General features: G+C 47.8%; 1 long non-coding RNA gene across 3 annotated transcripts; it reads right to left on the bottom strand.

Annotated features, from left to right (window-relative positions):
- Nucleotides 1-909: 909 nt before the first annotated feature.
- On the bottom strand, nucleotides 910-17,631 carry LOC131279993 (uncharacterized). 3 transcript variants are annotated; one of them, XR_009187534.2, is made up of 7 exons: nucleotides 17,483-17,631; nucleotides 16,459-16,935; nucleotides 15,648-15,740; nucleotides 15,215-15,359; nucleotides 10,919-11,035; nucleotides 8,068-8,198; nucleotides 910-1,019 (listed from the first exon to the last, which is right to left on the bottom strand). It is a non-coding gene; the product is annotated as an uncharacterized lncRNA (long non-coding RNA). The 3 variants fall into 3 exon arrangements; XR_009187535.2 differs by having other exon boundaries at nucleotides 15,215-15,385; XR_009187536.1 differs by lacking the exon at nucleotides 910-1,019 and adding an exon at nucleotides 3,233-3,382.
- Nucleotides 17,632-22,678: the final 5,047 nt, after the last annotated feature.

Here is a 22,678-nt window from a genome sequence, read left to right on the forward strand (position 1 = left end):
TCCTAAGAAAGCTGATCTGGGCTGAGGGTTCGGGCTGTGAGCAGGCAGGGAGCAAAGCTCTTGGCCCACCTTGCCCACCTGGACTGGAAGGAGTTGTGCAGGAATTGTGATCTGCCCTGTCTTCTTTATGAGATTCGCTCTGTCCATGAGGTGTCACTGCCAAGGCTCATTCCACCAAGTTTGGTTCATCTCTTGATGAAGACTCACACGCCAGGCCTCAATTCTTCTAAACAGTCCAGATTTCAAATGTTTAGTCTAGGTGACCCCATCATATACCCTCAAGAGAAACAGTTTCCCTGATACTTTGGATCCCATTCAAACTATATGTCCCAGCTGAACTTTTTTTTTTTTTTTTTTTTTTTACCAAGAACTACTTTTAAAAATCTATCAAATCACATGTCTTGATTTTGAAGTCACCCTACAGTCACCATATTACAAGTCATTTAACTTAGGCCCTCAGTTTCCTTATCCATAAAATGAACACACTGGACATGTGAGAGTCATGATCTTTTCCAGCTCTAATAGACCTGGACTTGACTCTGGCCCTAGACACTGGGCACAGTGAACCCTGCAGTTAATAGGATGGGCTCTGGCACTAACAGACTTTGAATCTTGGCTCCATCATTTGCTAGCTGGGTGCTCCAGGCAGGTTATTTAACCTCTCAGTGCCTCAGTTTCCTCATCTGAAAAATGACAGTGCTAATAGAACCTAATTCACAGGGTCACTGTGAGGATGAAATGAGTTAATGCAATGAAAGTCTTAGAAAGTACTCAAAAGGTATTAGCTACTGTTATCTGTGGTCTCAGCTCTCTAGCAGTTTCTCTAGAGAGGAAAGCCCAAACAGAACTGACCATTACAATCTGCCCCATAGCACTGGCAGAGAGAGCTCAAATTTTACTCACCTCTTGCACCTTCTCAATTATCTCTTTCCCCTTTAATCAATTCCAGTGCTATTTTTGTTGTACTCCAGGAGAACTATGGAGCAAACAAGACTTGACAGCTTTGGACTCAAGGAAAGCTGAGGGAAAAGAAGAATGAAAGCTTTAGGTAGTGCAGCCTCTCATAATTTGCTGGGATGCTGTTTCTCGCCGTCTTAACCCCATCTGCTACTATGGTGGAAAATAAAGGCTCCCTGGAAGCTGGAGACCTGATGGCCAGCTGAAGAAGTGGGTTCTTGTGGGACTCCCTCAGATAATAGCAGGTGAATGGCAGATCTGGAGAAGCCTTGCTAAAGCTCAGGTCACTGGTGAGTTTGAAAGTCCTTGGGCCCCATTTACACCCTCATCAAAGCAGTTTCCCCCTGGGTGCCATGGAGGTGAGGGCCAGCAGGGGGAGGACACTATCACTGGTCTTCACTTTCATGCTTTTCTTAACCAGTCTTTACTGAATACATCCTATAGTTTGACTCTAACACAGTGCTCCTCAACGTTGGCTGCACAGTGGAATAGCCTTGGGGAGCTTAACAAAATGCTTGAGAGATTCTGATCAAATTGGTCTGACTTTGACCTGGATATCCGGGTTTTTAAAAATTCTCTTGGTAATTCTACCAAGATTGTGTCCTGCTCCTCTTATAGTTCACATATAAAGACTATGCCCTTCTTCATTTTTGAAGATGCTTTGGATCACAGAAGGGTTACACCTGGGGCAGGGGAGGATCATTGGTGTGGGGTGTCAGTGATGGGGGATACGTGGGAGGAAGTTCACCTAGACATTCATATAAGGCATATAAACGTATTCAAGTTTATGGGGCACTGTCACAGTGGGTGGAGATTCACACAATAACTGAAGAAATATTGAATTCCCATCCTGGAGAGCGCTGCCACATTCTCTAATGGAATACCAACCATCTCCCAAGTACACGGGCAATGACTAGTGAAGGAGGATGGTCCATTAATGGGTCCTTGATATTGATGACTATGCTTATGAACCTTTGCTCTTGAAATGGAAACTTAGCCTAGTGTTATAGGGTGCCTAAGAGTTACCTTTGAGAGTCTCCTTGTTGCTCAAATGTGGCCTCTCAGCCAAACTCAGCATATAAATGTACTACCTTCCTCCCAGAATAAGACATGACTTCTAGGGATGAGCCTCCCTGACACAAGGGATTACTACCAAGTACCAACTAGCAATGCAACTGGAAAAACACCTCTAATAAAAGGCGGAAAAGGTATGGCTAAGAGACTTTGAAGTGAGTCAATAGGTCATCCCAGAGGTAACGCTTATGCACATCTCAGCAGCATCTCATAGACTGCCAAAGTAGATACTACCCCAAATAGTGGGGCTCCTGAGGGCTTTGGAGATACCCAGGTCCTATGGTCTGGGCAAATAGCTCCAGAGTTTGGTGCCTTTTCAGTTGGCCCTACTTTGGAGTTTGTGCTCCTGAGACTGACAGAATTGGACTCAGCTATGGCTTCCCTACACATGGCTCTTCTGTCCCTTCTATTTGAACCTATAATTGGTGCTGGAGTTGCTAGGTGTACATCCAAGAGACTTAAATCTTTGGGCTGTCCATGTGCCAGCTGGGCTCTAAGCATCAGCGGAGTTGCAGCACCTACTCTCCAGCCCATTGGACTCAGCCAGGACAAACTAACAAGAAGGTGAGGATGGACAACTACTACACCAAGGAGCCCAGAGAGTCTACAACTGCAAGCAAGAGAGTCCCATCCATTGGTTGTATGAGATTAAAGCCTCCTTTCAATTAGAGATGTAGTGGACATCACCATCCCAGAATCCTCAGGAATGGGGAATGAACTATGGACTACAGTGGACTGATTGGTATTCTACTATAGAAACTTATTGTGATGTTAGCAATGAAAGAAATTACAACATTGATGTGGAGGCAGTGGCCACTGGAGGCTCTGAGGGCAAGGGGAGGGAAAAATAGGTGTAATATGGGGGCATTTTCAGGACTTAGGAATCATCCTGATTGACATTGCAACAACAGATATAGGCCATCATATATCTTCCAATAACCTACAGAATTGTGTGGGAGAGAGTATGAACTACAATGTTGCAGTTTGAAATAGTTATGAGTTCCAAAAATAGACATTAGATTATATTTGTAAACTGGTCTGTATCTGGGCATGATTAAATTATGATTAGGACTTTGATTGGGCCATGTCAGCAAAGGACAGAGATTTGATGCTAGAGTTTTTATGTTGGAGTCTTGATGTTGGAGCTTTGATCCTGGAGCCCAGGAAGTAAACACACAGATGGCTTCTTAGACGTGGCAGAAACCCCAGGGAGAGAGACAGAGCCAGTCACCTGATAGTCTGCAGCTGACCTTATGGAGACTGGAGACGCTGAGCCCAGAAAGAAATGAACTCCAGGAAGAGAGGAACCCAGGAAGCCTGAACACTGGCAGACGTCGGCAGCCATCTTGCTCTAACATGTGGCAAAAGACTTTGGTGAGGGAAGTAACATATGTTTTATGGTCTGGCAACTAAGCTTCTACCCCAAATAAATACCCTTTATAAAAGCCAACAGATTTCTGGTATTTTGCATCAGCACCCCTTTGGCTAACTAATACAAATGTAAACTATAATCCATGCTCAGTGGCAATGCAATTAGAATGTACAACACTAATGAAAGATGTTGCTCATGTGGAAAATGTGGAAGGTATGGGGAGCGGGGCATATGGGAATCCCTATATTTTTTATGTAGCATTTATGTAATCTAAGTATCTTTAAAAAAATAAAAAATATATGAAAAAGTAAATAAATGAAAGACTAGACACACACACATATGTGTGTGTATATATATATCCTAAACATTTGAGAACAACAACAAAAAAAGACCCTGCCCTCCACGAGCAAAGTGCAAGCTGGAACAGGGGTCGATTTTTAAAAGCTAAGGACGCCCAGCCCCACAGGAGTGATGATTTCACAGGGAGGATCATGGGCCCGAGAGTTCCCTGCTGTCTCTGGTGGTTAGAAGTCATGAACCAGAAACCAGTCTGGTTCCTGCACACACAGGGACGCGAAGGCCCTGCCTTGCGCGCTTGGAGATGGTTTTGTAATGTGGAAGCGGTCACTTTTCTGCCAGTCACGGTGTCTGGGTTATCCCCTTGGGCTGGCCCTGGAAGTGTTCAGAGGGGTGTGGTCAAAACAAACCCGGTCACATCTTGTGAGGGTCTGCTGACTGCCAAGGTGCCAGCTGACTTCAGCTTCCTGGGTGTTGGTGTCGTAATAAAGCTGTCAGCTGTGTCTCTTCCTGCGGTGAAGTCTGCAGTCCCTTCTGTTTTGAATCACTTCCTTTTGCTTTTGCCCAGCTCTGCTACTTCCTGAATCAGCAAACCTGTGGGTACCACCCTCTCCGGCGTTTAGTGAGGAGGGGGGAAATGATCAGACTTCGTAGCAAGGGGCTTGCATTGTGCTTTTGACTCTCTGCCTATTGGTGGCGGTGGTGGTGGGGGTATAGTGACAGCTAGATGATATTTCTGGGCTTCGAGGAAAGAGATATATATCTAATCTTCAAGGAGAGGGCAGGGTTTATCAGCTCAAAAAGAGATTGAGAGAGAGAAAAAAAAGTAATTTAGAAAACAGAATGTTTCTCCCTGTTGTACAATAGAGTTAAACGCTCAGCTCTGGGTGACTCTGCCACTAGCTTTTGTTCAGTCATTCAAAACACACAGACTGCACACCGGCCACATGCTGGAAACTGTCCAGGTGCCTGGGAAATGGCTGTGGGAGACACACACGGCCGAGCCTCTTCATAGGGGTAACCAAGATGTGCGCTTGGGGGAAAGCATTCACTGCCTTTGGACTGTTTCTTTCAGTTATTAGTTAATAATAGCTAACAGGGAGTGCTTTCTGCATGTTAGGTATTGAAACTTAGCCTAGTGTTATAAGGTGCTGTGCTAAGCCGTTGGCTCGAGGAGCTATTTTGTCTTTTATCCCAAATCCCATTCCTTTCACTCCCAGAACCACCCTAAGGTGTTCAGTGTACATCGTTGTTCTTGGAATTCCAGGTTGTCCTTACTTGGCATGTATTCTTACTTATCTTTATGTTGGATATAATTATGTAAATTAGAATACGTGCACTTTCCTCTCCCAGCTCCGTATTTGTCAGATCCACTCGGGGTGCCGGTGTGCACCTCTCTCATGTCACGCCACCCATGATGGACGCCCAGACTCCCTCCAGTTTCCTGCCCCACAAACTCCGCTGTGCTGGGATGAACATCCTCATGCAGCGTCCTTGGGCTCCTGAGCGAGGGGCTTCAGGATCTGTATATTCCCAGGAGAGAACTATCAGTTACGTGACATACACATAGACCATCTGGCTGAGCAAGCCCGATGGCTTTGCAGAGCAGCTGCACCACCTACCCTCTGCCACCAGGAAGAGACAGAGCCTGTCCCCCACGTGCCCACGACTTGCCATTGTCCAGCTTTTTAATTTCTGCCATAGGCTGGAAGTATTAATAGTATCTCATCTCTCATGGTTGGTGTAATTTGTCCTCCCCTAACCTTGCAACCAGTGAGCATCTCTTCGCATACTTGTTCAGCCGTTTAGGTTTCTTGTTCTGCAAATTGTCTCTTCACACCCTTTGCAGATTTTCCAAATTCTTTCTTGGTCACATGTGGTAGTTCTTGTATGTCTGGGCATTAGTTCCTTTTTGGTTTTAGAAAATTGCAAATGTCTTCTCCCAATCTGTTATCTGTTTGTTACCTTTCACAACCGTGTCCTTTGTTTCACAGAAATCCTATATTTGGGGGGATTGAATTCATCATCTTTGTGCCTGACGATTGTGCTTTTGAATTTGTTAAAGAAGTCCTTCTCACCCCCCATTCATAAAGATATTGTCTTATAGGTAATCTCTCCAGCAACTTAATAGTTTGTCTCACAGGCCTTTGATCCATTCAACTCTAGTTTTTCATATAGTGTTCGTCAGGAACCAGTTTTGTGGTCTTTGCTTGTTTCACCCTGAATCTTCTTAACAACTCATAGAGGAGGAAACCAAGGGCCAAGAAGGCCAAAATACTAGCAAGTGACAGAAGTTCAAATACAAAAGAGCCAGACTGTATACAGATGACCAGGACAGCAGCAAGAAAATCCAGGGCCCAAAACACAGATTCCCTCGGCCTGGGCGATTGTGAACTGCCTGGTGAATGCATGAAGCTCTTGGGTCACTTCTTAGTTCAGCCGGAAACGCCAGCAAGCCCCAGAAAGAAGGGCCACCCTGCCCCCATCTTGGGTAGGAAGCCCCTCCCACCTCTGACCACTCCACCCTCAGCCACACGCACAGCCCACTGAAAAGAGAAGCAGCTTCTGCTTCATCAGCTTAGGGCCTCTTTCTACTTCCTGTCCTAAATTCCATGCTTATGAGTCGTAATAAATGATAATTATCAACGCGGAGTGGGCACTGTCCAGGCACCAGGCCCTGTTTGAAGCACTGTACGTGGCCTAGCTAATTCAGCCGTCACAGCCCCGCAAGGCGGGTACTGTCATCATCCCCATTCTACAGATTGGAAAGTCGAGGCCAGAGAGGTTAAACCTGCTGTAGTTTCTCACGACTAGTAAGGAGCAGAGCAGGGCCATGCAGCCCAGAGCGTGCGCTGGAACCACTATGATATACCATCAGCCCAGATCAGGAAACATTATGGCAAATTACAAAATACAAGGAACCACACCAGGCTCGACCGCTTTGTTTTGATCGTCGTCATGACAGGCTCTGCCAGGTGCCAGTCCAGCACCCAGGTCCACCTGGAGGGAGACTGGCTCAGGGGCACAGCTAACTCACATCCCTGCTGGACCCAAGGCCCTGAGCGCCTTCTCCCCCCGCAGCCCACCCCAGTCACGAAGCCTTGAGGTATGTCAATCTCAGCTCAGCCAGACAGCGGAGGGCTTGGGACTGCGTCTGTGTAACCAAACCCTGGAGACGGCTGTGAGTGCAGCTGCCGGGAGCCTGCGCCTCACCCGGGACCCACTGCTCTTCTCTCCCCTGGCTCATTGTTCTTCTCTCCTGTGACCCACTGTTCCCCGGTCCTCTTCTTTCTGCTCTGTCATCGAGTTGTTACCCATCTTGTTTGCTGTTCAGTATCTTTGCGTCCTCCCTCGCCCTTCTCCCTCGTCTCCCATGCTGACCGCTCCCCCTCTCTGCCCTTCCTCTCTCGTGATTGAATGACATCTTACCCACCTGTCCTTTCTTCAACCTTGTTTTTTTCTCTCGTATTGGAGCCGCCATGTAACTTCATCTCCCTCCCTGCCCATCGCCATCTCCCTCTCCCTCCCTTGGAGCCTCCTGCTGCCTCGGCACTGCTCGCCCCTCCAGCACCCTACCTCCTACCTCCTGGACCTGCCAAAGGCATGGCGAGCCAAGAGAGGAGGGCAGCCTCCTCTGGTTGGGACGGTGGCTCTGAGTTGTCCTTTTTTTAAATTTTTTAAATTTTTTTGGTTTTTTTTGAAGATACATAGATCACAAAAATGTTACATTAAAAAATATGAGGTTCCCATATACTCCACACCCCACCCACCCACTCCTCCCACATCAATAACCTCTTTCATCAGTGTGGCACAGTCATTGCATTTGGTAAATATGTTTTGGAGCACTGCTGCACTGCATGGATTATAGTTTACATTGTAGTTTACACTCTCCCCCAGTCCATTCAGTGGGTTATAGCAGGATATATAATGTCCTGCATCTGTCCCTGTGATATCATTTAGGACAACTCTAAGTCCCAAAAATGCCCCCATATCACATCTTTTCTTCCCTCTCCCTGCCCTCAGCATCTACTGTGGCCACTTTCTCCACATCCATGCTACAATTTCTTCCATTACCAGTCACAATAGTTCTGTCTTGAATCTCTGGATCGACCATGTGCTAGCTGGGCCCTGAGCCTCAGCAGAGTTGCAACTCCTACTCTCTGGTTCATTGGACTTACCCAGGTCAGCTAACAGGGAGGTGAAGATGGTCAACCAGGGAACCGAGAGTACCTACAACTCCAAGCAGGAGAATCACATCCATCATCCATGTGGGATCTAAGCCCCCTTTCGAAATAGAGGTGGAGTGGACATCACTATCCCAGGGTCCACAGGATGGAGGGATAAAATACAGATTAGAGTGCACTTACTGAGTTGTCCTTTGATCACATTTGAATGTGAGCAACACAGTGGTTCTGGCTGCTTCTTGAAGTTCCCAGCAATGTCTCTTCTTCACGGAAGGTGACTGGGCATGAATCCTGGTTGGTGCCTCTTTCATTTCCTGGGGACAAATGCCTTTGTCAGCTCTTCTCTTACCACTTCAGCCTGTCCTGTTTGACCTCCAGTTAAAGTCTTTCTGCTCCCTCGCCTCCAAGCCTTTGAGCACATGGCATTTCAAAGCTGCCCCACGCTATCAGATGTTCCCTCCACATTTTTATTTGGTGGCCCTGCCACTGTCAGATGCTCTGGAATACCTGTGGTCCTGCCTCCTATTTTTCTGAGCAACTTACCATTGAAAATTGAACAAGAACTGCAGGGACACTGATCCGCCATTAAAGGCACACCAAGGGCTGGCATGGGTTTAATTTAACATACACAGTCATGTCCCAACACAAAAGCTGACCTCTTCCAACAGCCAGCTCCAGCCACTCTTCACCTCTTGCAGCCATGGGTGACTTTGAGGTCAGCATCTTCAAGCCTGTGCTCGTTCTGTCCTCAGATCTCCAGCCACACCCCCTCCCCCAGGCTGAGGATGCCTGGGGGTCCTCCAGGACCCACCTTGAGTCCCACCTCCTCTGAAAAGCTCCCCCTGCTTCTCTGCCTCCCCATAGCTGTCAATGCCACGCGTGGGTGGTTACCGAGGCTACCTGTGATGGTTAGGCTATTGCATCAACTCGGCCAGGTAATTGTGCCCAGTTGTTTGGTCAAGCAAGCACTGGGCTAACTGTAATACAAGGGCATTTATGGACTTTAGTCACCATTGACTTTACTGCAGTGGTAAATCATAGATAGCTGGTTATAATTACATCAGTCAGGGAGATCGCCATCAGCAGTGAGTGATGCTTAATCCAATCAGTTTAATGCCTTAAAAGGGGACGTGATTCCAGCATTGAGAGAGAATTTCCCAACTCATCTTTGGACAGCCAACATCTCCCAGAACTCATCAAGAACCTTCACTGGGCTTTCATTGTAGCCCCTGGTTGCAGCCTGCCTGTGGAACCTGGACTTGCACATCCCCACGGTTGTGTGAGAAACTCATAGAATCGCATAATATTGACAGGTGTCTCTTGTTGATTCTGTTTCCCTAGAGAACCCTGACTAATACACTACCTGTATCATTAGGGAATTTATTTCCCTGTGTTTTTGTCTCCCCAGCAAGACACCGTGCTCTGGGTTTTCAGAGTTTAGAGTCTAGGTAGACTGATGGGAAATGAGTTTGGAGCCTCAACAGGTAAGTAAATGGGTGAGGATGAAACCTCAGATCCCTCCCTCCTGCTGCAATCACATACCGCATTGCGATTTCCCCCACTTGCCCATCAGCTCCTAAGGTGAGTGGGCACAGCATCTCTGAAAGGACCTTGTCCCATCTCCCCAGCAAAGCTGTAGTGTGGGTCCTTAGAAAAGAGCCGCTGGATTGGCTTTGAGGTCGGAGAACACAGTTCTCTGTCCAGGAACCTTTAGGCAGCAGGAGAACAAGGAACTGAGGAGAATGGGGTGAGGGATTAGAAACACGTGGGAAAATCAGTCTTTCCATTTGCAGGACCCAGAAGAGGAGGCCTAGACAGCCAAACCCCAGACCAGGGCTGTTTGTATCTTGGGAATCCCAGAGGAGTTAGGTTTATGAGGCTGTCAGAGGGTGCTGATGTTGACTGTACTTGTCCCATGACCTTACTGCATCCTTGCTTTCCTGCTCAAGTTCAGAGGAGCTGGCTGGACTCTAGTTGAAGGGCAGGTCTGGGGATTCAGAGCTCAGCCATGCCAAGTATGCCAACTTGGGTTGGGGGGGTGACCTCCCTGGGCTTCCCTTCCCTGCATCAAAAAATCCCATGACCACCAACCAGCATAGCTGCTAACCATGCCTGTATTAGTTTCCTATTGGACTGTAAGAAATAGCCACAAATCGTGTGGCTTAAAACAACACAAACATATTATGTTATAGTTTGGGAGGTCAGAATTCTGACTTAGAGGGGCTAAAATCAAGGTGTCGACGGGCTTGCTCCTTCTGGAAGGCTCTAGGGGAGTACCCATTCCTTGTCTTTACCAGCTTCTAGAAGCTGCCACATTCTTTGACTCATAGTTGCATCACTCCAACCTCTGCCCCAAACATCATTCTCCTGACTCTGACCTTCCTGCCACCCTTTTATAGGGACACTTTGATGGCATCAGGCCTGCCCAGCCAATACAGGATAACCTCCCCATCTCAAGATCCTGAACTTAATCACCTCTGCAAAGTCCCTTTTATCAGGGAAGGTCACATAGTCACAGGTTCCAGAGATTCGTATCTGGGCATCTTTGGGAGGCGTTCTTCAGTTTACCATGTTGCCCCATGGAAGGACATGCATGGCCAACTGTTTTAATTATGCAATATTTCAAGAGTACAGAAGAGTGTGGACAATAATCTAACAGACACCTGTGTACCTGCCATCCTGCTTTATCCAATCACGTTACACCAGATTTGCTTCTTATTTTAAGACATAAAATATTAACATAAACATTATCTTTTTCTCCCTTCAAGAGAATTCAAGTATTCTCTTAAATTTAGCACAATCATTCCCGTGCATGGTTTGATATTTTTGTCAAATAATACAGTGTTGTTTTGCATGTTTAAAAGCTTCCTTTAATAGTTTAATAGTCTATATATTCTCCTAGAGTTTGCTTTATTCACTCAACATCATTTTTCAGATTTACTCTTGTTGATTCTCGGTGCTCTAGTTCATTCATTTTAACTGCTTTATTGAATCTCATGGTTTTAATACATCACAGTTTACTTGATGGACTCACCTGTCTCTGTATATTGGGGAGAGTTTGTGTAGGCAATATACCTAGCAGAGGTGTGCCCTTCTCAGGAGAGGGCCTTGGGCACTTCATCTTCTGGATGAGGAGAAGCCTGTATTCCAGCTGAAAATACAGTATTTTGTAGAATAAGCTCCTTGAGGGCAAAAGCTTAGTTCTGACTTACTTTTGAATCTTACACAGTACTGCTTTAAGAGCTACGGGCTGAATGGGTGGACCTGGGCCTCGTGCTGGCACTGCCCAGCTGTATGACCTTGGCAAGTCATTGCCCCTGTGCTGGGTCCCATCATCCCATTCCATGGCTTTAACCGTCATACGCATGCTGATGCCCCCACAGATGTGTTTCCAGCTGCAGTCTCTCTCCTAAGCCTGATTGGACTGGAACCCACTTACCTGAGAACTCTACAGAAATGTTCATCCCCAACTCCTGGTTTCATACCCCAAAGCCTGATCTTCCTCCAATCTTTTCCAAACCAATAAAAGGCATCTCCTTTCATCCAGGTGCTCATGCCAAAAATTTGTCCAGTCCTTCAACGAATCCATTTGTCTCCACCTTCAAAATATATCGTGGACACAACCATTTCTCTCCACCTCCACCACCACCAGCCTCCTACGCAGGCCCCTGCTCCCACCCCTGTCCCCTACGAACTTTTTGTCATCTTTCACAATTGCAAAACTGAATAATGTCACTCCCCTGCTTAAATCCCTCTCATCCTACTTGATCAGTATCACATGGTGTCAGTATTTCACACCCAAATCTCCTTTGAAATCAAGGGCCAGTGGTGAGTAAGCAAGAACTTGGAAGCAAAACGCCAGGCCTGCAGTCCAGACAAGGTCGCTTCTGCGGCTGTGGACAAGTTGTTTAGATTTGATGAGCCTTCATAGCGCTACTGAGGCGATTCATTAAAATGATGTTTATACCAATGCTTTGGGGACTATGAAAGGCTGTCTTTTCAGCATCTTCCTTTGTAGAACATTTCCTTTTGACAGGGAGAAGGGAGGGGGAGAGAGAAGACCTAATGATGCTAATTTCCCCTCCTTATCCCCCCCAACATCCATTGCCTCCTCCTTTCCCTGTCTCTAAACTCCTTCGCCTTCTCCCTTGCCTCCCTCATTTGCTCCTCTGTCCAATCCCTCTTCACCCAATCTGTGAATAGATGCTGGAGTGTGAACAGAGTACTGAGGGGTACGCAGAGGGAAGGAGCCACCCTGGATTTAGATTAAATCCAACGTTCTCGAGTCTTCTTTTTTTGCTAAGCATAAGTCGTTGAAGTTTAATAAGTTACGTAAGTGGATACTGCTGTCGTCACCTCCAGGAAGCTCCCTCGGCCCCACCCCTCCAATCCAGACGCATCCCACTCAGAGAGCATCATCCCAGAGTGGGCGTGAGGGGGGCGGCCTGATCTGCCATCTCCTCAGGGAACGCGTGGTTGCCATGCCGACAATAATTCTAATATATACCGTGGCACCTAAATGCAAGGCAGCCCCCTCACCTGGCGCTCCGTGGAAGACAGGGCAGGTGGCCGCAAGGCTGGAGGAAATGCGGCTGAGTCAGCGCCTTTGGGGAATAGTCCCACGGCCCCCAAGGCCAAGTTTCCTCCTTCCACCCCGACCTTGGAACTTGACCCTCACTTAGCTTGCCAACCCACGGGAGAGAACTGAGCTTTGAGGACTGATTGGAATGACCCAAGAATGGGGGCAGGGGTGTGGGCGGGCTTTCCAGGCAGAGGGAACAGCACATGCAAAGGCCTGGCTGAAGCTCTGGAAAGACACGAGGCCTGAGGGGATCCCGGCCCGGTCCTGGGAGTCACGCCTCAGAGTCTGGGTTTTGCGCTGATGGTGCCTGGGCCGTCAGCCGAAGCGGGGCACGAGGGCCAGGAGCCCGAGTGGGAATTCTGCCCTGGCCTCTTCTCGCTAGTGGGTTCCCTGCCCGGCCTCTTCGATCCTGCTTCCTTATCTTTCAAATCCACACACTATTTTCAGACTTCTTGGGGAACTAGATGAGACAATGTTTGCCAAAATTGCCCAACTCTAAAAGCAGCCACGGAATGGCCACGGCGTGGCTGTGTCTCATTACTGGAATCGAAGGCGTTCACCCAGGGGGGAAGCAGCCAATTTCTTCCTGGTTCATCCCTGGGTGTTGGGAGGACAGAAGGTTTGTAGCCCCCGGGGCCTGTGGGCAGCTGACTCTACAGAAGGTTCAGGAAAGCAGGCAGCACCCTGGGTGGTGGCAACTTCCCAGCAGCTGAGCCTCCTGGGGAGCCACAGAAAACATCGGCTCATTGCCTTTGGGAGGCAGAGCCAGACGCTCCCAGCTTTCCTCATCTCTCCCTGGGCCCTTCCACACTTGCTTCCACACAGGAAGCAAGTGCAGGGAGCTGGCAGCCTCGTAGGGTCGTGACTCCTTCCCTTTCTCTGAGTCCCTCAGGGCCGGGATCTTTCTCTGATTCATCTTTACCTCTCACCCGGCCCCTCGCTGCCATCTTGACCTTGAGCTCAGGAAATCACGTGGCTCTGGGCTGCTCCACCCTCCAGAGGCTCAGGTTTCATTTCCAGGGCTGTGAAGGATTCCCTCCTGTTAAAAGAAGCTGGTGGAAGGGCGCTAGCTGACTGCTGGATGTGGGGCAAGGCTCTTCACGCCCTGGGGCCCCCACCTACCAGGATTAGTCATGTTTCCAAGAAGAGGCCAGGGGGCTGGGGACAGCAGGATCCCTGAGGCCAGACAGTGTCCTATTCATAGATGAGGGCTCAGAGGACATGCCCCTGGGGAGTCAGTGGAGGCCGAGGACACATGGTTGTTAACGACAGAGCTGGGACCTGGGACTGTCCTGGGAGCTCCCCGTGCTTTCAGGGGAGGGACGTTCTGCCTTACCCAGAGACTTCAGCACCAGAAACTCCCACCCCCCCACCCCTGCACCCCGGCTCAAGCCCCAGGCAGGCCCACCTTCCTCTTCCCTCCACCCGAACTCCCCGCTACTGGCAGCAGGGAGCTCTTCAAAGCCTACCCCAATTTTAGGAAAAATAGGACTTTTTTGGTCTCTAAAGTGGGCATAATTAATGTTACAGGAATGATTTCATTTGCAAGGAAGAGAAAGCAGGCACCCCAGCTTTCTGCCATCTCTCCCACAGCGAGGCCTAAGCCCCAGCCACATTGCTCCAGCAGCAGGAAGCAAGGTGGAGAGAGCTGGCAACAGTCTTAAACGAAGAGGAGTTTATTCTTCTCATATTAGAAGATGACAGACCTCTGGGCTGTGGTCTTTCTCTTAGCTCTCCCCTATGATCTCAAGATGGCTGCTGTAACCCCGTATATCGCCTCCTCACACCACCTTCAGAAGCAGGAAGCAGAGGTGATATCACACAGAGCTTCTCAGCCCAGTTTCTTCCTTATCAGTAAGGAAAGACCATTTCCAAGAACCCAACAACTGGCCTCAGAGCATTAGCAAGAAATGGATTGCAAAGTCTTCCCTGGCAAAGCTAGAAAGAGTATATCCCAGGCTTTACAGAGAGCAGAGGACAGAAAGAAAGGCTTGGGGAATGACTTTGCATTAGTAAACCAAAAGTACCTGCCGCAATGAATTCTGGTTTTGAGCAACTAGATGGGCACAAAATTCATACTTCTAAACCTAGAAGCAGCTTCTTGGCTCCTTCTTGAATCTGTCCGGTCAGACCCACCCACCTTTGTCCATCAGGGTGACCCAGAAGTCCTACAAGTCCATCTCTGACCCCCAGGCCTTCAGCACCACTTGAACATGTGTGGGCCTAGCACCCACATCAGCGCATCAGCCTTCTCTTGGGTGGGCAGCAGCAGCAGAAGCTTCCACATGGGCACCACGTGGGGCTGTGGCAGAGGAGGGAGTGTAGGGGGAGTCACAACCATCATGGTGAACCTGAGCCTGCTGCATCCCCTTAAGCTGAAGGTGGACCCCAACATTCAGGCTTTGTGCATGCTGGCACAGAGGCAAATCAAGACCTTCAAAAGCAGCTCCCAGGACATGGATGCCTCCTTCATTAACAAGGAGAGATTCCAGAGCAATAGAACAAGATGCTGGAGACCAAGTGAGGCCTCCTACAGCAGCAGAAGACAGCTCATGGACAATGAGTTTGAGAGCAACAACCTTCAGCAGCAGCTGAGCCCTGGGCCAGGAGAAGCCAAAGCTGGAGACAGAGCTTGGCAATATGCAAGGACTAGGGGGATTTGAGAATAAGTCCAAGGATGAGATCAACAAGCAAAAAGAGATGGAGAATGAATTTGTCCTCATCAGGAAGCATGTGGGTGACACTTACAAGAACAAGGTAAAGCTGGAGTTCCACTGGCAGGACTGACAGCCAAGAGTAACTTCCTCAGGCAGCTGTGTGAAGAGTAGATCTGTGGGCTGCTCTCCCAGATCTTGGATGTGTCCTTGGCACTGTACATGGACAACAGCGGCTCCTAGGACATGGATGGCATCAGTACCCCTACAAAGAAGTCACCAACCATAGCCAGGTTGAGGCCATTAGTGTGTATCAGATCAAGCATGAGGAGCTACAGATGCTGGCTGAGAAGCACATGGGTGACCTCTGCTGCATGAAATGGAGATCTCCAAGATGAACTGGGGCATGAGCCAACTCCAGGCTGAGATGGAGGAGCTGAAAGGCCAGAGGGTTCCCCTAGAGGCTGCTATTATGGATGTTGTGCAGGTGGGGAGTAGGCAACTGAGGACGCCAACCTCAAGCTTACCCAGCTGGAGGCCAAGCAGGACGTGGTGCAGCAGCTGCATGAGGACCAGGAGCTGAGGGATGTCAAGCTGGCCCTGGGCATCAGGATTGCCACCTGGTGTAAGTTGCAGGAGACAAGAAGAGCTGGTTGGCGTCTGGGTGCAGAACACAAGTGTCACAAAGACCACCAGAGATTCCTCTGGGGGGCTGAGCTCAGCCTGTGGGGGCTTCAGAAGCTCCAGTCTCAACTACAGCCTGAGCTCCTTCCAGTCCTGCTTGGATTCTGGCAGGGGCTCCAACTACTTCAGCTGCACTAGCTCCACCAAGGCTGTGGTTGCAAGGTGATCGAGACCTGTGATGAGCAGCTGGCATCTGAATCACCTGATGTCCTGCCCAAGTGACCTCCCACCCCATCCCTTCCCATGGCTGCCCCAGAACCTGGGGGCAAGGAGCTATGCAGGGGAGCATATGGAACAGGATACCTGGGTACCCCCTCTTGCCTATGACCCCAGCTAAAAGTCAACTGTCTTTTCCAAAATAAAGCCTCAGTTGTTTCTGCCCCCCCCATACACACACACAATCACACTATTTTCTAGTGAAGGGACCAGAAATAGGCCTGCAAAGCTGAGCAGAAAAAAGAAATCTTCTGGTTTTAGTTGAAGGAGAGCTTAAACCCTATACCTGAGTGTGACAGAAAACCTCCTGATGAGACATCACTTTCAGTTATCTATTGCTGTGTAACAAAACACCCAAAAGAGGTAGTGGCTTAAATCCACAATTTATTATTCTTTCATGGTGTGGGAAGTAACTGGACTCAGTGGAACAGTTCTCACCTGGGGTCTCATGAGGTTGTAGTCAGAAGGCAGCAGGAATTGGGGTCATGTGAAGGTTTGTTTGATTAAATCTCTGGCTCCTGGAGAGCTAGAAGGGCAGGAGGACATCCAGCATCTCTCTTTCCATTTGCTCTCTCCACCTGGCTAGCTTGGGCTTCCTCACAGCATGGCAAGCTGGGGAATCTTCTTTCAGGGTGGCTGGCTTTACTCTGAAAGTATCCCGTAAGGCTTCTTATGACCTTGTCCTGGAGACCCAGAACGTCATTCCACCTCGGATGGAAGCCCACTCAGATGCAAGGCAGGGGAAGGAGAAACTGGACTCCAGCTCTTGATATGAGGGAGGGAAGGACTTGATGGTGGTTGGATTCTGTCAGTGACCTGTGGGCCATTGGGAGCTCTTGATGTGGGCACGTCTGGGCCAATCTTCAGTGCGGGAGAGAGGAACTATGAAGCCTGGGACTGCAGCACAGGGAGGCCCTGAAAGGAAGAAAGTAACAGGTAACAAGGAGTAACAGAAGCAAAGGAACTTGGAGAGTCCAAACGGAGGTGTCACTGCTGAAATGTTGGGCTGTTTCTATAGAACTAAGAATGGTTTTAAAGGATTGTGAGAGGAGGAGGAGGAGCATATACCACAGAGACCAGCTAGTCCTCAAAGCCTAAAGCATTTACTATGTGGGCCTTTACAGAAGTTGAGGACTCCTGCTTTAAACAAAGGACACCACTGGCGGCAAGTGAGCTGATTTTAGGTGGTTGTAAATTTTTGCAAAAGCCTCTTCCAGCTTCTGACACCACCTGCAAAGACTGCAGAACTCAATCCAGTAGGATTCTGACTCTGTCTGGAGCCACAGCAGGCCCCACAGGTTACGGGCGATCCCCTACAAGACTGCCCTTCAGGCACCAGTTGCTAGTTTGGGGACCTAGCCACCCAGACTTCTGACCAACTGGCTATAAATTTAGAGATTCCCACCCACCTCCTCAGGTTCAATAATTTGCTCTAATGACTCACCAAAAACATAATACTCACGATTATAATTTTACTGTAGTAAAAGGATACAAAGACGCAGAGGTCAAAAAGAGGCTCAGAAGGCATGGTCTGGGAGAGTCTCAAAGGCAAGCTTCCGCGTCCTCTCCACATGGAGTGAGAACCCAATCTCTCTCTCGGGACAGAGAGGTATTTTCTCCACCACAGAAGCCCTCTGGAGTGTCTAGTGCCCAGCGTTTTCATGGGGTTTCATTACACAGGTAAGATTGATGACATCAGTGTCCACGTGGTTGAGCGCCTTCTCCAGCCCCCTCCCTCCCAGAGGTCGGGGCAGTGGGCTGACATGGGCTGACATGGGCTGACGTGGGCTGACGTGGGCTGACGTGGGCTGACGTGAGCTGACATGGCTCAAGGCCAAAACCCCTAATATCATGATGGTCTTCCTGGTGTGACCAGCAGGTGTGACTGGCCCCACCCTGGGCAAAAGAACCAAGGTCACTCCTATCCCAGGAAATTCCCAAGATTCAGGGGCTGCTTCCCTGACAAAGCCCTGCCAGATTTTTCATTATACCACAGGTGGCAACAAGAAAATGACTCCCTTTTCAATTCTCTCCCAATCCTGATTTCTTCCAGGAGCTAGTCTCAATTGGGTGCTGGTGTGACGTTAATGCACCCTAACATTTGCTGATCTACTTTTGAACAAAGAAAGGAGACGACAGTGTCCAGCCAGGCTTGAGTAACATTGTTTGTTTTTTGCTGTATTTATCTTTGATGTCTGTGTCTGTTCATGGCAATGGCACTGATTTTTCAGTTATTATGTAGATATTTTTTTAAATAAATTCATTTCACTGAGGATGAGACAGGGAGGCAGATTTGGCTCAACTGATAGAGCGTCCGCCTACCACATGGGAGGTCCAGGGTTCAAACCCAGGGCCTCCTGACCTGTGTGGTGATCTGGCCCCATGCGCAAGGAGTACACCCTGCATGGAGAGCCACCCATGCAAGAAAAGCGCAGCCTGCCTGGGAGTGGCACCACACACACAGAGCGCTGACGCAGCAAGATGATGCAACAAAAAGAGACACAGATTCCCAGTGCCGCTGACAAGAATGCAAGCAGACACAGAAGAACACACAGCGAATGGACACAGAGAGCAGACGACTGGTGGGGAGGGGAAAGAGAAATAAATAAATAATAAATCTTTAAAAAAAGAAAATGAGACAGTGTAAAAAAAAAAATTAAATAGAACATAATAAAAGATAGTATACCAGTATGGCAAATGTAGTAAGGGTAGTTTATAAATGACTAAAGTTAAATACTGGGTGCTTGGGGTTCCACCTTCGGCCATCTTCCTGTCTTGCTCTACTTCCTGGGTCAGTTCCCAAGCCTTCTTATTCTTATTTATGTATTTATTTATTTGTTTGTTTTATTTATTTATTTATTTTTATTCATTTTTGAGATACCAGGGCTGGGGATTGAACCCAAGACCTCATGTGTGGGAAGCCGGAGCTCAACAACTGAGCCACATCAGCTCCCTTGAGGTGGTTTTCTCATTTGTTTGCTTGTTTTTTGTTTTTGTTCTTAGGAGGCCCTAGGAAGAACAAAGACCTCTTATGTGGGAAGCAGGCACTTAACCACTTGAGTCACATCCACTCCTTTTGTTCTCATTTCTATGCTGATGACCTCCAAGCCAGTATCATCAGGTTAACTCTCTCCTGAGCTACTAACAGAGAATCTACCAGAACAGAGAACCTAACTCCCAACAGGACTTCAGTCAGATGCCCCATGAGCACCTAAAGTAGAGTGTTTCCAACACCAAACTCTGGGTCCAACGCTCCAACCTCACCTCTTCTTTCTGTGCTCTTCATCCCCAGGAAGAGCCTCGTCATGAGTCGTCCTTGAGTGAATGCCCCGCCCCCGCCCTTCCGCTCCAAATCATCTCCACGGCCTGTTGATCCTGCCTCCTGAATATCTCTTGAAATTGTCTGTATTAGTCAGCCAAAGGGGTGCTGATGCAAAATACCAGAAATTGGTTGGTTTTTATAAAGGGTATTTATTTGGGGTAGGAGCTTACAGATATCGGGCCATAAAGCATAAGTTACTTCCCTCACCAATGTCTATTTCCATGTGTTGGAGCAAGATGGCTGCTGACGTCTGTGAGGGTTCAGGCTTCCTGGCTTCCTCCCTTCCAGGGTCTTGCTTCTCTCTGGGTTCAGGGTTCCTCTCTTCCCAGGGCTCCAGTTTAAGACTTCAGCATCAAACTCCAACATCAAAACTCTGACATCAAAAACCCTCAACTCTGTCCTTTGCCATGTCTTTTATCTGTGAGTTCCTACCTACCAAGGGGTGGGGACTCAATGCCCTAATCATGTGGCCCAATCAAAGCCCTAATCATAATTTAATCATGCCCAGATGCAGACCAGATTACAAACATAATCCAATATCTATTTTTGGAATTCATGACCACATCAAACTGCTACACTGTCCTCTTATTCCTCCTGTCTCTGCCAGACTCCAGGCCCCTCCTTTCACACCTGGATCAGTGTTACCGGCTCCCTCTGGTTGGTCTTGAGTAATCTTTCTCGGTGTAACCCCTCTGCCTGCCCACGGCCCTCAGGAAAAAGTTCTTATACCAACAGAAGAATCCCTTCATGATCTAGTCCCTGACCACTTCCAAGCTCAGCTCTCTCCTCCCTCCCTTGAACTTGACACTCCAGCTGTACTGAAATATACTGAAACCTTCAGTGTGCTAAATGTGTGATGCACCTCGTATTAGTCAGCCAAAGGGGTGCTGATGCAAAATACCAGAAGCCTGTTGGCTTTCATAAAGGGTATTTATTTGGAGTAGGAGCTTACAGACTCCAGGCCATAAAGCATAGGTTACTTCCCTCACCAAAGTCTATTTCCATATGTTGGAGCAAGATGGCTGCCGACGTCTGCCAGGGTTCAGGCTTCCTGGGCTCCTCTCTTCCCAGGTCTTGCTTCTCTCTGGGCTCAGGGTTCCTCTCTTCCCAGGGTTTGCTTCTCTTTCCTCTGCGGGCTTACTTTCTGGGGCTCCAGCTTAAGACTTCAGCATCAAACTCCAACATTAAAAACCCTCCAAATCTGCCCTTTGCCATGCCTTTTATCTATGAGTGCCCACCCACCAAGGGGTGGGGACTCAGTGCCCTACTGACATGGTCCAATCAAAGCCCTAACCATAATTTAATCATGCCCAAGTACAGACAAGTTTACAAATATAATCCAATATCTATTTTTGGAATTCATGACTATATCAAACTGCTACACACCTTTTCAACTTCAAGTCTCTGAACCTGGTGTTTCCCCTTCTTAGAATACTCAGTACCTGAACTGCACTGACTTCCTCCCAGTAGAGCTCTCCAGGCCCATTGACTTCTGTTTTAGTTTCCAGGCTGCTGAGACAAATACTACACAATGGGTTGTCTTAACAGCAGAAATTTCTCTATTCTGGTTTCAGAAGCTAGAAGGTGTGCTTCTTCCTGGGGTTCTTGCTGGCTGATAACCCTTGAGTTCCTTAGCTTTCCCATCACGTGGCCATGTCCTCTCCTTTCTCTTCTAGCTTCCAGAACGTCCAGCTTTTCCCTGTGGTCTTTTTTATAAGACCCATCCTGATTCAGTTGGCTAGACTTTAACTGAAAATAACATCTTCAAAATGTCCTGTTTACATTGGGTTCATACCTAAAGGAATGGGATTAAGATTAAGAAATTTTTTTTCCTGGGGTACATAATTCAATCTACTGCAATTCTATGGAACACCTTCTACAATTTGCAGGCAACATATCAGTTGTCCCTTGCTCACCTGTATGGTTCAATCAAACGAAGCATTCTTTAACTCCAGAAACTCAAAATATGAAAAGAAGTCAATTTGTTGGACACATAAATAAGAAGAAAGTGAAAAATGTCCTTTATCTCCCAATCCCCCATTTTCCCCACCCCTGGCCCTGGACAGGGGGCTCAACTTGTTCAAACATCTTTCCCTCAGGATGGGGATATCTTCCAGTAGACTCAATGCTCACGTCTCCACTCAACTACCTGGCTCCCAATTCTAGGGGAGAACCAGAGAAATGGGTTCAGACTCCAAGAACCATCTTGAGGAGATAGATAGAAATCCAACCCTTGTTCTGGTCTATAACTAGGCGTAACCACCCCAACCCCCTAACAGTTTTTCTCCATTAGTAGAGAACCAGACTTCCACAGGTGTTCTCTCCAAGCCAGCATCTTATCCATTGTGTGATTAATTCCCACTCATATCATGCAAGAGGCATTACCCCACAGAGGTGGGTCATATGGAATTATATTTTTAAATTTTTGAGGAACCATGAAACTGCTTTTTAAATCAGCTGTACCATTTTACATTCCCATCAGCAATATATGAGTGTTTTTATTTCTTTACAACCTCACCAGCACTTGTTATTTTCCTTTTTTAATAACTCTGTAATTACACCAAAACCCATTGAATGTACACTTTGAATGGATTACATGGTATATGAATATATTGTAATCAAATTGCTGATTTTTTAAAATCACAGCTATCCTAGTGAGTATGAAGTGGTATCTCATTGTGGTTTGGATCTGCATTTCATTAATGACTAATGATTTGATCATCTTTTCAGGTGCTCATTGATTATTTATCTTCTTTGGAGAAACATCTATGTCCTTTGCTCATGTTTAATTTAATTTTTGTCATTCTGTTGTTGAGTTTTAAGAGTTTGTTATATATTCTGGATACTAGGTCCTTGGATGATGATTTGCAAATATTTCCTCCCATTTTTGGATTGTCTTTCTTTTCACTTTTATTTTTATTTTTATTTATCTCCCCTCCCCCCACCCCCTGCTTTCTGTCTGCTTTCTCTGTCCATTTGCTGTGTGTTCTTCTGTATCTACTTGCATTCTTTTCAGTGGCACTGGGAATCTGTCTCTTTTTGTTACGTCATCTTGCTGCATCAGCTCTCCATGTGTGCGGTGCCACTCCTGGGCAGACTGTGCTTTTTTCATGCAGGGCAGCTCTCCTTGCAGGGCGCACTCCTTGCATGTAGGGCTCCCCTACATGGGGGACACCCCTATATGGCACAGTATTGCACGCATCAGCACTGCACATGGGCCAGCTCACCAAACGGGTCAGGAGGCCCTGGGTTTGAATCCTGGACCTCCCATATGGTAGGTGGGTGCTCTATCAGTTGAGCCAAATCTGCTTTCCTCACTTTCTTGATAGTGCCCTT

The sequence above is a fragment of the Dasypus novemcinctus genome, chromosome 10 (genome assembly GCF_030445035.2).
Source record: "Dasypus novemcinctus isolate mDasNov1 chromosome 10, mDasNov1.1.hap2, whole genome shotgun sequence".
Taxonomy (NCBI): Eukaryota; Metazoa; Chordata; class Mammalia; order Cingulata; family Dasypodidae; genus Dasypus; species Dasypus novemcinctus.